The sequence below is a fragment of the Bos indicus genome, chromosome 24 (genome assembly GCF_029378745.1).
Source record: "Bos indicus isolate NIAB-ARS_2022 breed Sahiwal x Tharparkar chromosome 24, NIAB-ARS_B.indTharparkar_mat_pri_1.0, whole genome shotgun sequence".
NCBI lineage: Eukaryota > Metazoa > Chordata > Mammalia > Artiodactyla > Bovidae > Bos > Bos indicus.
In genome coordinates, this window is record NC_091783.1 from 44,700,978 (window position 1) to 44,717,016 (window position 16,039).

The following is a 16,039-nucleotide window of genomic DNA, read 5'->3' on the forward strand; positions in this document are numbered from 1 at the left end:
GAGAAGCTTCAAAGGGGGTGGGTCTCTCCTGGTTCTCAGCCTGGAGGAAATCAGAACTGGGTACCTTCATGGAACCTTGAGTAGGTCTCTGGAAGATTCCTTCCCCTCTGAAGTTTTTTTGGCTTTTTAGTTCAGGAGGGACTTTCTCTTCTGTTAGTTTAGGAGCCCTGTGAAAACTTCATGAAATTCTTATCTAAATTTTCAACTTTAACAACTAACTAATGTGAATTGTTACAAAGTAATCTGTAAGTGACATTTCAAGCTTTTGGGCTTTAGTTCATTCCGATAGTCCTAGATACCTATTATTTTCTTTTTGAGGGAGGTAGAAACTTTGCTTTGTTGTAGGGCCTGAAGTTGGAACTTACTAAAAGAGATTATGAATAAGCTAATGTTAATTGCTACCTCTTAAATTTTGTATATTAGGCACCGAGTTAAGGCCTTTACATACAAATTTATATGTATTCCTCCCAACAGCTCCAAGAGGTTAAGTCTTATTATTCCTAGTTTGCTGATAAGTACACTGTGGCTTGGGGAGGTTAGATAGCTTAACAAAGTGTAGGAGAATATAAGTTATAAGTACAAGTGTATAAGAGTGTGACTACTTGAAGTTAGGTTATCTGATTTGAAAGTTCATATTCTTAATCATGATGCTATATGAGCCCCCATTTGCAGTTTAGAGGTCTTAATATTACAGTAGTATGTAATAGTAATGCTTTTAAATTTCATGATATGCTTGCTTTCAAATGAACTATACTTGACATTTATTCAATTTTTAAGGTAAACAAAGATTTTCTGGAGGCCTAGTTTTAACAAATGCCTCAAACCACTATTGTCTGCTCTGTTCCATAACTTGTTTTTGGTGTAATACGAGAAGAAGGGTCCAAGGTGAAAGGCCCTAGCTAAATTGTTGTATGATAGCCATGTTCCCACTCTGGTTTCTGCTTTCACATTCTGGGGTCAACTGGGGAGATAAATCCCTTTACCATTGATCCTAGTGAGGAGGAGGGGGTGTGGAGGTGATGGCTATCAGAGGATCTTGGAAAGTTGAAAGCATTATTCAAGTGCAAGAATAGAACATGTTAACAGCTTTTTTTTTTTTTTTTTTAACAGTCTAAGCATGCTTCAGTCTCACTTTTCAGATCCTAAATGAAGCATGTTTAGTTTGAGTTACTCAGTGTTTGAGCTCTCAGGAAGTGTTAAATGTTGGGTTGACCATAAAATTGAGTAATGGAAAAACTAGAATGAACTTTTTGGCCAACCCAATACATTTGACTCATATATTTGGTCAGGATATATATAGAAATGTATGTGTTTGTATATATTTTGATTTCCCAAAGAAAAACAAGCCTTTACTTTTTTTTTCCCACTGTCAGTGTCCTGTGTAATCTACTTTGGGGTAGAGATTATGATAAATGCTATCTGTTGAGGTTCCTGTCTTCAAGGGCCTTATCATCATTTCATTTTCATCTGAAAGCATTTAAGAATTTGTTGCTGAATGTCTTCTGTGTCTCACAAAGATGCATTTAGATGAGAAACTTGCTGTTCTAGAGGCAGCTTTTGCGCTGAATGGCAGGAATTACCTTTGAGTTCAGGAGAGTGGATAGCTGGCAGATACTTTCTTTGTATGAGCTCTGTTAGTAGTTGGCAACTATATGATTTGAGGTATCTAGAATGTTCCCTCCAACCCTAATGAGAACAAGACTCATTTAAGCAACTCCTATTATGTTGTCACCAAGGTCTCAAAACACCCTAAATGTGAAATCTTGACCACCTTCCTAGAATTGAATTCTTATAGGTGAAATGGACCATGCTGCTATTCCCAGTGGACACTTAGCTGCCATTGTGCTTTGTGAGTACCCTTTCCAGTGGTGTATAGTTCTGGGCTTAGATGCTTTTTCCCTTTTTGGGTTAAAGTATTCCTCTTTGTAACCCTGCCTTTTAACACAGAAGCTATACTAAAGAGTTGGTAACACTTCTCTAAGACCCTAAACTGAAACCCAGATCACTTATACCTGGTAAAAAAAGAGACTTGATTTGAGGGGAGATCCTTAGAAGTACTATTCATACAGTCCCTCATTTGTTATGTTGCCACTTATGAAGTCCATCTACAGAATGAATGAAGGCTATCTCAGGAAGAAACCAGAATCTTCTCTTATTCAAGACTCATTGCTTAGGAATATGCTGAATCTGAGAGACTGAGTCATACTCCTCTTCTCCTTGTGATCACATTAGTGCAGCTTGGCTACTTCCTTAAAACTCCAGTGTGGTACTATCTGATTTATTCCAGGTAGCAGGCCAGTCAGGGATTAGGGCAAAGTGAAACCTTTGGGATATTTAGTGGCTGTTCACTATTAGAAACTTGTGGTTCTCAGAACAGGTCGTCTCTCTTGATATCACATTTCTCTGTGCTAAATTTATTTGCAGTCTATTAAAAATCACAGAAGGTATACATGATTGAAAAGTGCATTGTTTTAAGTGCAAGTAGTCAAATTTAAGGTGCATCTGGGTACCTGCTAGTAATGTCCCATAGTGGTCATTTATCTATTCCACTAACAATGAATGAGTTCAGATTCTGAGGCAGTCATTGCCCTCAATATTAAGAATATAAAATCCAAGATGTGTCATCTTCCTTCAAAAATCACACAAACTTTTATAAATCACAGCAACATTTTTTTTGGCTGTGTCTCCTAAAGCAAAGGAAATAAATTAAAAACAAATCAGACACACTTAAAAGTTTTTGCAGAGCAAAGGAACCCATAGACAGAGTGAAAAGACAACCTACTGAATAAAGGGAAATAGTTGCAAATGATGTGACTGCTAAGGGGTTAATATCCAAAACATATAAGCAGTTCATACAACTTGACTTCAAACAAGCAAACAAACCAATTTAAAAAATGGGCAGAAGACCTGAATAGACATTTTTCCAAAGAAGACATACAGATGGCCAACAGGAACATGAAAAGATGCTCAACATCATTAATCATCAGAGAAATGCAAATTAAAACCACAATGAGATATCACCTCACATTGGTTAGAATGGATATCATCAAAAAGAACACAAATAACAAATGTTGGCAAGGCTGTGGAGAAAAGGGAACGCTTATACACTGTTGGTGGGAATGTAAATTGGTACAGCCAGTGTAGGGAACAGTATGGAGATTTCTCAAAAAGCTAAAAACAGCCACCATATGATCCAGCAATTCTATTGCTGGATATATATCTGGGTAAAATTAAAATACCAATTTGAAGAGATATATGCACCCCAGCGTTCATAGCAGTATTATTTACAGTTGCCAAGATATAGAAACAATCTAAGAGTTTATTAACAGATGAATGGATAAAGATGTGGTACACACACACACACACACACACACACACACACACACACACAGTGGACTATTACTCAGCCATAAAAAAGAATGAAATTTTGCCATTCATTTTTACAACAATATGGAAGAACTTGGAGGGTATTATGCTAAGTGAAGTAAGTCAGACAGAGAAAGATAAGTATTTGATGATATCACTTACATGTGGAATCTAAAAAATACAAAAAATGAGTGAATATAACAAAAAAGAAACAGACTTATGGAAGTAAAGAACAAGCTAGTGCTTACCAGTAGGGAGAGGGAAGGAGAGAGGGAAAGAATAGGGGTAAGAGATTAAGAAATACAAACTGTGCATAGAATAATAAACTACAGGGCATATTGTACAACACAGAGAATATAGCCAATATTTTATAATAACTATAACTGGACCTACCCTTTAAAAATTGTGAATCACTCTGCTGTCCATCTGAAACTTGTATAATATTGTATATTAACTATACATCAATAAAAATGAAAAGAATCACACAAACTTGAGAAAGACAGGCAAATAAAGTAGAAATTATAAAAGAATATACTAAATGCAGTGAACAGAAAGCTTCAGGGATGGAAAGAAAGGTAACCCTTGGAGCAAAGTTTTGAGGGACAAGAGGAAGCACTTGGACTCAGGAGGAGAATGGACATCCCACAAAGGAAGAATGGCCTGGATACAGGCCTGTGTCGTAAAACACAGGTTTGATTAGAGGAAATACAAGTAGTTCTGCTTGTATTCATGACACAAAGTGAGTTGGGAGCAGTGATGAGGGCTGAGCAATGGGAAGAATGCAGATAGGAACTAAATAATATTTGTTGCATCCTTACTATATGCTGGATAGAGTTCTAAGCCCTTCACCTGTTTACTTCATGAAATCCCCATAAAAACCTAGGAGATAGCTTAATTCTACTGTATAATTGAGAAAACTGAGGCATAAGAACTAGGAAGAGGAGGAGGTTAGAATTGAACCCTTGTAGTCTGGCTCTAGAGCTCACTTTGAATCACTGTTCTTGGTTCTTGTGTACAAGGAGGTTGAATTTTATCCTGAAAATTCTGATTTATTTTAGACTCAGGAATGACCTGGACAGAATTACATTCTGGAAAGGTCACATGGAGAGCTGTGTGGAGAGTAGATCATAGGGGAGAGAGGTTGGAGGCCTTTGACATAAATCTAGGTGAGAAGTGATAAAAACCTGAAACACACTGGTGACAAGGGACGTCATCAGAGGTAAATAGATTCACAAGGCACTAAGCAAGTAGAATCTGTGGGACTCCAGCTAATAGGATTTAGTTGTTGAATGAGGAGATGGAATTTATCTCCTAAGTAAATGGATATTACATTCATAAAGAAGAGCTGGTTAGGAGAAAGAATGGTAAGGTGTTTGATTCCTGTTGAGTTTCCAGTTTCAAGGGAAATCATGGGTGTGGTTTAATTTGCCTGGAGCAACTTGTAGAGTCTGAGGGTTGTAGAAAGACCTTGGGGATTATAGGCACCTAAGAGATAAGGAGAAGAAAAACATTTACGAAGAGTGATGGACCAGTATAGAAGAAATCCCAAGAGCCACAGGAGTGCATGCTTTATGTAGCACAGGCTTTGGCAACATTGGTCACTGACTTTCGGGAGAGTGTTTCCATTGAAGTTGTGGTATCAGAAGCCTATGAAGAAGGGATGCAGAAACTGTAGTGTAGACCTGTCTTTCCAGAAGCCTACTTATGAAGTGAACTTTAGCCATGCATCCATGTGAGTTAAGTTCTTGAAAACACATCAGGAAACATTTGCAGAAACCTGGAGTAGTGAGGGGGCTTCCCAGGTGGTGCGGTGGTAAAGAATCTGCCTGCCAATGAAGGAGACTCAGGTTCTGTTCCTGGGTTGGGTAGATCCCCTGGAGGACGGCATGGCAACCTGGAGAATTCCCATGGACAGAGGAGCCTGGTGGGCTACAGTCCATGGGGTCGCAGAGTCGGACACCGTTGAGTGACTGAGCATGCACACATGGAGTAGAGAGGCTGGAGCTTGCCCTGGTATGTGGGTAGTACTACATTTTAGTCCCTGGAGACATACTGAATAGGACTAGTTCAGATCTGGCCCCGGTACTGTGGAATGTGAAGGGAAGCAATGTATTCATATTAGGTGTGCCGTCTGTGGGCAGTGTCAAGAAGAAGAATTGGGCCCTTTCTGTTGACCTATGCCAGCTGCAGGTGTTGCCGTTTTTGGTGCATCTCACTGACTTGCTGAGCACACTTCTCAGATGCGACGGTTTTGCCAGGATTCAGAATGCTGTAGTCAATCAGAATGGCAGCAGACCACCAAACAGTGACCATGACCCTTTTTTTGATGCAAGCTTGGCTTTGGGAAGTGCTTTGGAGCTTTTTATTGGTCCAACCACGGAGTCGGTTGCTACTGGTTGTCATATAAAATCCACTTTTTCATCACACGTCACAATCATACAGAGAAATGGTCCGCTGTTGTTGCATAGAATAAGAAGACAGCGCTTCAGAATGACGATATTTGTGACATGTGATCAGCTCTTGGAGTACCGACTTACTGAGATGTTTCACCTTTTCAATTTGCTTCAAATGCTGAGCGACCCTAGAAGGGTTGACATTGAGTTCTTCGGCAGTTTCTCATGTAGTTGTCAGAGGATCAGCTTCCATGATTATTCTCAGTTGGTTGCTGTCACCTTCCAATGGCCTGGCCACTGTACTCTTCATCTTTAAGGCTCTCATCTCCTCTGCAAAACTTCTTGAACTACTATTGCACTGTATGTTCATGAGCAGTTCCCAGGCCAAATGTGTTGTTGATGTTGTAAGTTGTCTCTACTGCTTTACAACCCATTATGAACTCAAATAAGAAAATCCCTCGAATTTGCTTTGTCTAACATCATTTCCATAGTCAAAAATACGTATAAAATAAACAGCAAGTAATAATTCATTAGCAAAAATTTAAAGCAAGGACTTCACATTAAATGATGTATAACAGAAACCACAGTAATTAAGAATGTATTCTAATATCAAATGGCAAATTTCAACAACGCAAAAACCACAGTTACGTTTGCACCAACCTAATAACGTAGGTTCTGCCCTCAATTTTTATTCCAGTTGTAGGGAGAAGACAAACATGGGAAACTAAGAAGAAAGATAAGAGAGATGTCAATCAGTAGGCTGTTAGAGAAGGAGAGATTTTGCTGGAGTCCTTGAGGATGCAGAGAGTGAATTCAATTCCATCCTGAATGATGGAGCCAGGGAGAGTCTGGGGAGCACGGTGTGAGCTTTGACGTGGAAATGTGCAAAGGGCCTGGGGGAGGAAAGCAATGAGGAGCCCACCTCATGCCTCTTATACTCAGGGTTTTCTTTTCTCCAGTTGTCTCCTTTATCACATGCCTTTTCCGAACCTCCTTTTTCAGAAACTTTCTACATGCTCACAACTTGTGTTGCCTGATCTTTGCATCCAAGAGCCTCTTATGTATCGCTTCTGCCTACCAAGAGGAGGGCATTTGACATCTGCTACCTGTTTTGCCTCTATTCTTTTTTTAGACTTTCAACTGATTCTTTTCTTTTCAGCATTGCCCAGTGGCCCAAGAGGGTCACCAAGGAGGTGGATGAGAAAGCTGTGGCTGTGGCTGGGGAAGAAAAGGCTCAGATGGTCCCGTGTGTTCTAGATGCTTGGATCATGCTAGGAGCCCTTTTTGCTGGAGATAGAAGTTGTTCTCATAGTTTAGCTGCTGTGTAACAGACCACCCTGAAACTTAGTGGCAGTAAAATTATAGCCCTTTTATTCTACTGTGCTCTCCATGTTGTAGATGAGCATGGTAGGGATGGCTCATTTCTGCTCTTCAGTGGCCTGGAACTCATCTGGAGTGGCTGGGGCAGCATGCATTCCGGGATTTTGTGACTGTCTCTAGCTGTTGGCTGGGTCTCTCTCCTCTCTGCGTTGTGTCTGCTGGGCACTTCTGGTGCCTGGCCTAGGATGCCTGGTGTAGCTGGGGCCGTCTTCGAGCTGCTTTCTCCACACACAGCCCCTCAATATGGCTGACTTGAGTTTCTCCACAGCATGTCAGTCTCAGCATAGCTGGATTTCCCCCCCAATATCCTTCTAGAAGAATTGGGTGGGAGCTTTGAGACTTCTTATATACTAGTCTCAGAATGAATAAATGTCACTTCTGCTACATTCTATTGGCCAAGCCAGTCAGTAAGGCCATCCTAGATTGTTAGGCTTGTAAAAGTCCTGCTTTTTCTGCATGCCCACAGGAGAGAAAGGAACCACTTGTTTAATTGATATGTTCCTGACAGAAAATAGGTCCTCCAAAAAGTTTTTGAGATTGTTACAGTCCTTCTGGGGAAGACCCTTGTTCAGTGGCTTAAAGAGCCCTGAATCAGGAGCCAAGAGACCTGGGTTCTGGCTCTGGGTTTATCTTCATCTGACCAACCTTAGAAAAATTTTGACCTATTAATTAATATCCTGATCATATTGGTTGTATATTTTACTCTACTCGACCAAGACCCTGGGTTGAATGGAGTTACAGTGATTATAGGAATTGAGAATCTCTCTCTCAAGCATCCACATGTGTATGCACGTGTGCACACACCCTCCACACACACACACATTCTTATATTCTCTATAAACTGCAGAAAGAGTTGAAACTGACTGTAATCAGGCAGACCTTGGTCAGGTCCTGTTTCTGCCACTTATAAACACACGGTCTCCCACTCTCGTTTTCCTCATCTGTCGAATGTGAGGATAAGACTGCTCACCTGGTCAATGTGTCACCCATATAAAGTAAAATGTTCCATGTCTGTTTAGACTCATAGATTCTTATAGAATCATCATTGTCATTCTGATTTCTTGCCTTAATAAGAGTCAGAATTTCAGTAATGTCTGGTTAGACTTCTTTCCCTCTTCCTTATGCCATGTCTGATCCTATTTTGACCTGTTTTCTTTATCACCAAATTCCATTGGCTGGGGTGTGTGTAGATATATGTATTTGTGAGTTATGCATTCTTAGGTTTTGAGCTGGGACTGTCTAGATCTACTTGATGAATAACGTGGTGTGGGACTGTGCATACAATGCTGGACTTTGCATGGAGGATTCAGATTCAGAACTGACCTAAGAAACCTGCTGCTGTTAAGTCGCTTCAGTCGTGTCTGACTCTGTGCGACCCCATAGACGGCAGCCCACCAGGCTCCCCCATCCCTGGGATTCTCCAGGCAAGAACACTGGAGTGAGTTGCCATTTCCTTCTCCAGTGCATGAAAGTGAAAAGTGAAAAGTGAAAGTGAAGTCGCACAGCCATGTCCGACTCTGCGACCCCACGGACTGCAGCCTTCCAGGCTCCTCCATCCACGGGATTTTCCAGGCAAGAGTACTGGAGTGGGGTGCCATTGCCTTCTCCTAAGAAACCCAATTACTATTCAAATAGATGATCACATAGCCTTATTAAGAGAATAGAATTGGTTGAAATTCATATCTAAATATGGTCTTCTTGGAATTTACCTTACTGCTCCTTGAAGATGAGCAGGGCTCTGAGATTTTATTTTCTTTAGCGTGCTGCAATTTGGCTGAAGAGGTTGCCTGCCCTTAGCCCCTGCTGTCTTCTGCATATATACAATCGCAATCTCCTCCCCACTCAAATTTGGTGTGCTGAGCAGGCATCCAGTGAAGGAGGAAAACCCAAAGCCTGTGTCAGGACATATAAATAAGTAAAGATGTTTCCAACATGCATAGAGTGCTGTTTCTCACCCTTGCACCTTCAACAGAAGCAACCATCTTGGACGTTGCATTTATTTAAACCCTTACTGCTAAAGATAAGGGCTCTGTAAACATGTCCTGTTTAGCCCTTACTTCATGTACTGTTGCCTTTCTGAGGTCTTTAATTCAACGAAATAAATTACTTAAAAAAAAAAAAAAAAAAGAGCTGTGCAGCCTCTTAGAACAGTAAACAAGAACAGTTCAGGTCTTTTCAGGAACCTGAAGCCAAAGGATGGCTTGTTGTTTTGGTCTCCAGGAAGAGCTGGTACAGAAGGAGGTATTGACCTCGCTGCTTTGGCTGGCACCCACCAGGTCCCTTCCTGGCGTTCACACTCCCTAAACATGTAACTTAACACCTGTCCTTCTGCCAGCAAACAGAGCTCACAGTGATGGCTGAGCCCCTCCTGTGCCGGGCCTCCCAGCCGCTTAGGACCCTTTAAAAACCCTGACAAACCAGAACCAGAGAATACACATTCCCCCCCCCACACCCCCCAGGATTCTGATTTTGGGACAAGAAAGAATTCAATCAAAAAACAACTCTCAGGGGGCGGTTCTGGGATCAGTGCATCCCTCTGTTTCTGTTTCCAGAGCTAGATGAGGAAAAAAGGTATAAGGATCATAGAGCCGTTTAAGAGTACCGAGCAGCTTCCGTCTCTGTCAGAGGTGGTCATGGTCTGAATGGCATCTTCTCTTTCTGTTTAAATGCCCTCCCATGTGACCTACAACTACACCCCTGCTATTTCCATCTGACATAGCCAAGCTGAATCTCTGGTAAGTAAATAATTAATTTGGAAGTTGGGGATGGCAGTGGAAAAGTCAGCTGTGATGAGCTCAAATGACAAGCCCCCAAAGTGATAGCCGCTCCGGCCTCTGAGAGGACCTGTCGGCTCTATTAGACCCAGACAACCCTGTCTTCAGGCCTGTCTCTCCACATTATAGTCAAGGGACTGAACGCCTCATCCTTGAATCACATCATTGTCCCCAGTGCTTGTACACACTGGGCCAACTGGTGTTTTCATTCCTAAGTCCACCAGGCCTGTGCACGTCTGCATGACTCATGACAGAGAGGAGTCTCAGTTCCAATATCTCTGTGGGTTTGGGGAGGGGTCAAGCTGTGAATAAACCATTACGTGGCTGATTCTACATCCTTCTCTTTTACCACAAAAACCTCAATTTCCCTTTTTGTGGAAAACAAAACCCTCTTTCAGTGCCCTGTCAAGGGGACTGTGGCCTTTGAATTACAAGCTGTCCTCAGGAAATTCTGAAGATGAATTGGCTTTTGGATGGAGTGGTTGCGACAGCCTCTGCCCACTGTCCACGGGAGAGTAAGGAGTCTTCACTTCCATCCTCTCTGACCTCCCTGCCAACTTCACGTGTAGATAAGGAAATTGATCAGTTTGTGAATGATTTGTGAATCCACAGACTTGTGGCTGAGAAGCCCTGAGGGCATGTACCGTAAATCAGGTGGATTGGAGTTCCCTCCCTCCCACCACAGTTCAAGACTTCCAAGGAGCTGGGGGAAGGAGTGAGTGAGGATGGGACTGCAAATCCCAGATCTCAGCAAATGGGTTCAAGAACAAGGGCTGAAAATCAGAAGACCTCTTGAGGCCTTCTCCAGAGGACTTTCCAGAACACAGGGTAAGATAATTTCTAGAAGGAGATAAAAGAGCAAGATCAGACACAGGCAGTATAAAATTTTGTATACTATAAATGTGATATGAGGGTAAGATGTGATGCTTATTGCTGGAGGGAGTCTCTACACCCTTTCATATATCTGGATTTGTCATTTGTGAACTATTAATTAACTCCCTACTCTGTGCCAGTTTTAGCTTCTTCCCTGGGCCTTCCCAAAGACTGAGTGTACATCCTGCTAGCTTTTGAGCTCTCTTGTGTACGTTGGTCGTGTATGGACTGACTGTTGTTTATTTGCTAAGTCGTGTCCAACTCTTTTGAGACCCCATGGGCTGTAGCCTGCCAGGCTCCTCTGTCCTTGAGATTTCCCAGGCAAGAATACTGGAGTGGGTTGTCATTTCCTTCTCCAGGGGATCTTTCTGACCTAGGGATCGAACCCGTGTCTCCTGCATTGGTAGGCGGATTCTTTACCACTGAGCCACCTGGTAAAACCATGGATTGACTTAGGCCCTTGTAAATGCCATTGTTTTTACAAGACATAAAAGGACAGTGATATAAAGTGTGATATTCAAAAAGGCTTCCAGATTCACCCAAACTGTTATTTAAAGACTTGTCTCTCACTATTTTCTGAGTGGTTTGCTCATTCCCTGGCTATTTCCCATTTCCATTCTTCTGTTCACATTACTGTGACCTTAAATGCCTTCCTCTCTCTTCCTCATTGGGCCAGTAGTCACCTTTCCGTGAAGAGGCCCCTCCTTCCTGATTCCTCAGCACACAGCTTCCTTTCCTGAATGCCTAGCATACGTTCGCCAGTGTCAGTTGTTCAGTAGCAAAATGTGTTCCCATTGTCACATTTCTTCTTTTGAGCTATTTCAATTGTTTACTTTTTATGTTGCTTTCTCCCTTTTATTAGGAAATCTCTTTTGGGGTTAAAGGATTTAATTTATTGGTATTCCCTGCAGCACTTAGCATAGCACCTTATACCTAGTAAGTTATTCAGTGAGTGCTAATTGACTATATGAATAACTTCTGGACAGTATAAAATTACGTTATATTCCATTCCTCCATGTAAGGAATTTTGCTCTACAACAAGCAAGTGGAGATGAGGTTACCTGTACATCCATGTAGAAATCTATGTAGAGATGTTTATTAATTAAACATTGTGGAGTTAGAAAATCAAAGTTAAATTTTTCAATATTTGTTGGATAAGAGCATCCAGAGAAAGGGGATTTGGTATGGGGCAAAGAATTTAGTTGAAATGTGCTTAAAGAGTGACCTGTGGAAGCCTGAGATTGTGAGTTCAAGTCAAGAGGGATTGTAGGTTGAGTATGGACATCAAGGTGGTCTGTGTTAGTGGGGAGCTGAATTCAACAGTGCCCCTCCCCAGGCATTCTGTAGCTTCCTTTGGAGGAGAATGCTCTCCCTTTGTGGAAAATGAAGAGTATAATTAATTGGAAGAAAAAATGTTGAAATTCAGGAACTTGACTCAATATTGACAACACTTGGGCACATAGATGTTTAACTAGAACAAAGAATGATTTCAATAACTACTTGGAAGGTGATGGGTCAGGCTGCAAGAAGCCAAGAAGGACAGAGTAGCTGCTGCTGCTGCTAAGTCGCTTCAGTCGTGTCCGACTCTGTGCGACCCCATAGACAGCAGCCCACCAGGCTCTGCCGTCCCTGGGATTCTCCAGGCAAGAATACTGGAGTGGGTTGCCATTTCCTTCTCCAGTGCATCAAAGTGAAAAGTGAAAGTGAAGTCGCTCAGTCATGTCCGACTCTTCGCCATCCCATGGACTGCAGCCTACCAGGCTCCTCCATCCATGGGATTTTCCAGGCAAGAGTACTGGAGTGGGGTGCCATTGCCTTCTCCGAGGACAGAGTAGACTTCAGATGAAATCATCAATGCCAACCAAAGCACAGGTGTGGGACCAGATCTGCATGTTGGTAACTGATTTCAAGCAGTCATTTCAGTCTATTCGGTAAGGTGGCATGACCATCTTTTATATGCATTCAGGTGGATGGTTTCCTAGCATCAGGAGGATAGATTTGACAACTTTGAAGTGTTTCCCCCCACCTCACCGCATATTTAATAGCACCAAACTCTACTAAGCCTTGAGCCAGTGGGCTGGAATAATAATAATAATACTTGTTTTAGGCATACAATTTGGGGTTTGATAAATATAAATTTTATTTGTGTACATTTATGGTTCAGCCTATTTCTGAACTATGATCTCTGAAATATGAAATTGCGGACCACTCTGTAAAAGGGATCTGTTGAATTTGAATGGTGCACTGGTGCATAGCGAGCATGTAGTGAAAAGCTTTGGTTAGGAAATGTGAGCCTTGAATTCTAGTTCCTCTTCTTCCATTTATTAGCAGTTCAGCCTCAGGCAAGTCATGTAATTTCCTAGGCTCAGTTGTTTTTTCCTTACAACTAAGGTTGTATTAACTGCCTGAGGTTAGAGGTCTGAACCTCTATTAAATCTGTTAAATTTCCTTTGTATATCTAAATTCTTTGATTCCATTATTTCATGAGACTAATCTTGCTTGCCAAATAAAAGTTAACTGAATACATACATCTTAACAAATAAAAGTTCAACTGAACTGACATTGCAGAAACCAATGCCAAATGTTCAAAAGACTAAAGATTAAGAAGGGAGACGCCTCTGAGATAGAGGTGCCCACGACAAGTTCTCCTGGGCACAAAGTAGGTCAAATACCAGAGTGGCCCTGTTTTCCTGGGTTGAGAATGAGAAAGATCAAGGATGTCTTTAGAGAAGATTTTGGATAAAACCCTTAAGTTAGCATGGTCTTTTCTTTCTCATTTAAGTCTCACCAATACATCATGACTTCCCACCAGTTTCAGAAAGGATAGAATAATATGAGGTATTCTATACCTGCTGCTCCTGGGTTCAAGAAGACTCCAGAAAGAAGTTCTCTTTGGCTTCTCATGGGGCTGTTTCCCATCAAGTATATGGGTTGAGTGCAGCCTGAAGAGTGTATACTGCCATCCTCAGATACAGTGGTTTGAAGGAAAGACCATATTCCTTCAGTGCTGTTTTAGTAGCTGCCAGCTGGTGCTGCCTTGAAGGAAGAGAGAACAATTTTACCTTCAAATGCAGATCACTCTACTGGTCTTTTGGGATGGCCAAGGAAAGAAATGCCATATTCATTAAGAATATTAGTATCAACTCTTTCCTGAACATAAATTGTCTTTCTGTTGAGTGGGTTGCCATTTCCTTCTCCAATGCATGAAAGTGAAAAGTGAAAGGGAAGTCGCTCAGTCGTGTCCGACTCTTAGCGACCCCATGGACTGCAGCCTACCAGGCTCCTCCATCCATGGGATTTTCCAGGCAAGAGTACTGGAGTGGGGTGCCATTGCCTTCTCCATCTGTTAGCCTAGGCCCTATCAACTATGCAGAAGAATCCCCCAGACATGGTCCTCAGCAGCACACAACTGATATTGCTATTGAGACACAAGGTTTATAGCTCTTAGTGAAAGTGAAAGTCACTCAGTCGTGTCCAACTCTTTGCGACTCCATGGACTATACAATCCATAGGATTCTCCAGGCCAGCATACTGGAATGAGTAGCCATTCCCTTTTCCAGGGGGATCTTACCAACCCAGGGATTAAACCCAGGTTTCCCACATTGCAGGCAGATTCTTTACCAGCTGAGCCACCAGGGAAGCCCTTATAGCTCTTAGGGTGACATTATTATAAGTTGGGAGGATACTCTCATGGAAACCTTCCCTGATGACATCAACCCACTGTCCTCTTTCACTTTTTTGCTCCACATGGTCAGTATCATATTGTTGTTATTGTTCAGTCACTAAGTTGTATCTGACTCTTTGCAACCCCCTGAACTGCAGCACGCCAGGCTTCTCTGTCCTTCACTATCTCCCGGGGTTTGCTCAAACTCATGTCCATTGATTCAGTGATGCCATCCAACCATCTCATCTTCTGTTGCCCCCTTCTCCTCTTGCTCTCAATATTTCTCAGCATCAGGGTCTTTTCCCTGAATGAATCTGCTTCTCATATCAGGTGGTCAAAGTATTGAAGCTTCAGCTTCAGCAGCAGTCCTTCCAATGAATATTCAAGGTTGATTTCTTTTAGGATTGACTGGTTTGAACTCTTTGCTGTTCAATGGACTTTCAAGAGTCTTCTCCAGCACCTCAGTCCAAAAACATCAATTCTTCGGCAGTCAGCATGCCTTATGGTCCAACTCTCACATCCACACATGACTACTGGGAAAACCATAGCTTTGACTATATGGACCTTTGCTGGCAAAGTGATGTCTCTGCTTTTTAATATGCTGTCTAGGTTTGTGATAGCTTTTCTTCCAAGGAGCAAGAGTCTTTTTTTAATTCATGGCTGCAGTCACCATCCACAGTGATTTTGGAGCCCATGAAAATGAAATATATCACTGTTTCCACTTTTTCCCCATCTATTAGCCATGAAGTGATGGAACCAGATGCCATGATCTTAGTTTTTTGAATGTTGAGTTTTAAGCCAACTTTTTCACTCTCCTTTTTCACCTTCATCAAGAAGCTCTTTAGTTCCTTTTCCCTTTCTGCCATTAGTGTGGTATCATCTGCATGTCTAAAGTTATTGATATTTTCTCCCCACAATCTTGATTCCAACTTGTATTTCATCCAGCCTAGCATTTCTTATGATGTGCTCTGCATATAAGTTAAATAAGCAGGGTGACAATATACAGCCTTGATGTTCTTTCCCAATTGTGAACCAGTCCATTGTTCCATGTCTGGTTCTAACTGTTGCTTTTTGACCTGCATACGAGTTTCTCAGGATGCAGGTAAGGTGATCTGGTATTCCCATCACTTTAAGAATTTTCCAGAAATCGTTGTGATCCACACAATCAAAGGCTTTAACATAGTCAATGAAGCAGAAGTTTCTTTGGAATTCCCTTGCTTTTTCTATGATCCAACAGATGTTGGCAATTCGATCTCTGGTTCCTCTGTCTTTTCTAAACCCATCTTATACATCTGGAAGTTCTTAGTTCCTGTGTTGTTGAAGCCTAGCTTGAAGGATTTGGAGCATTACCTTGCTAGCATGTTAAATGAGTGCAATAGTGTGGTACTTTGAACCTTCTTTGTCATTGCCTTTTTTTGAAATTGGAATAAAAACTGACCTTTTCCAGTGCTGTAGCTGCTGCTGAGTTTTCCAAATTTGCTGGCATATTGAATGCAGCACTTTAACAGCATCATCTTTTAGGATTAGAAATAGCTCAGCTGGAATTCCATCACCTCCACTAGCTTTGTTTATTAATGCTTCCTAAGGCC

General features: G+C 41.8%; 1 protein-coding gene across 6 annotated transcripts in view; it reads left to right on the forward strand.

Moving 5' to 3' along the window:
• SETBP1 (SET binding protein 1) overlaps positions 1 to 16,039 on the forward strand; it is a 409,906-nt gene that overhangs the window by 44,201 nt on the left and 349,666 nt on the right. The window contains exon 1 of one of the 6 annotated variants that reach the window (XM_070778562.1): positions 1 to 16,039. This exon is cut by the window's right edge and continues 94,324 nt beyond it. The exons of the other annotated variants lie outside the window; for them this stretch is intronic. The gene's annotated coding sequence lies outside the window, so the exon portion shown is untranslated. 6 annotated transcript variants of the gene reach the window in all.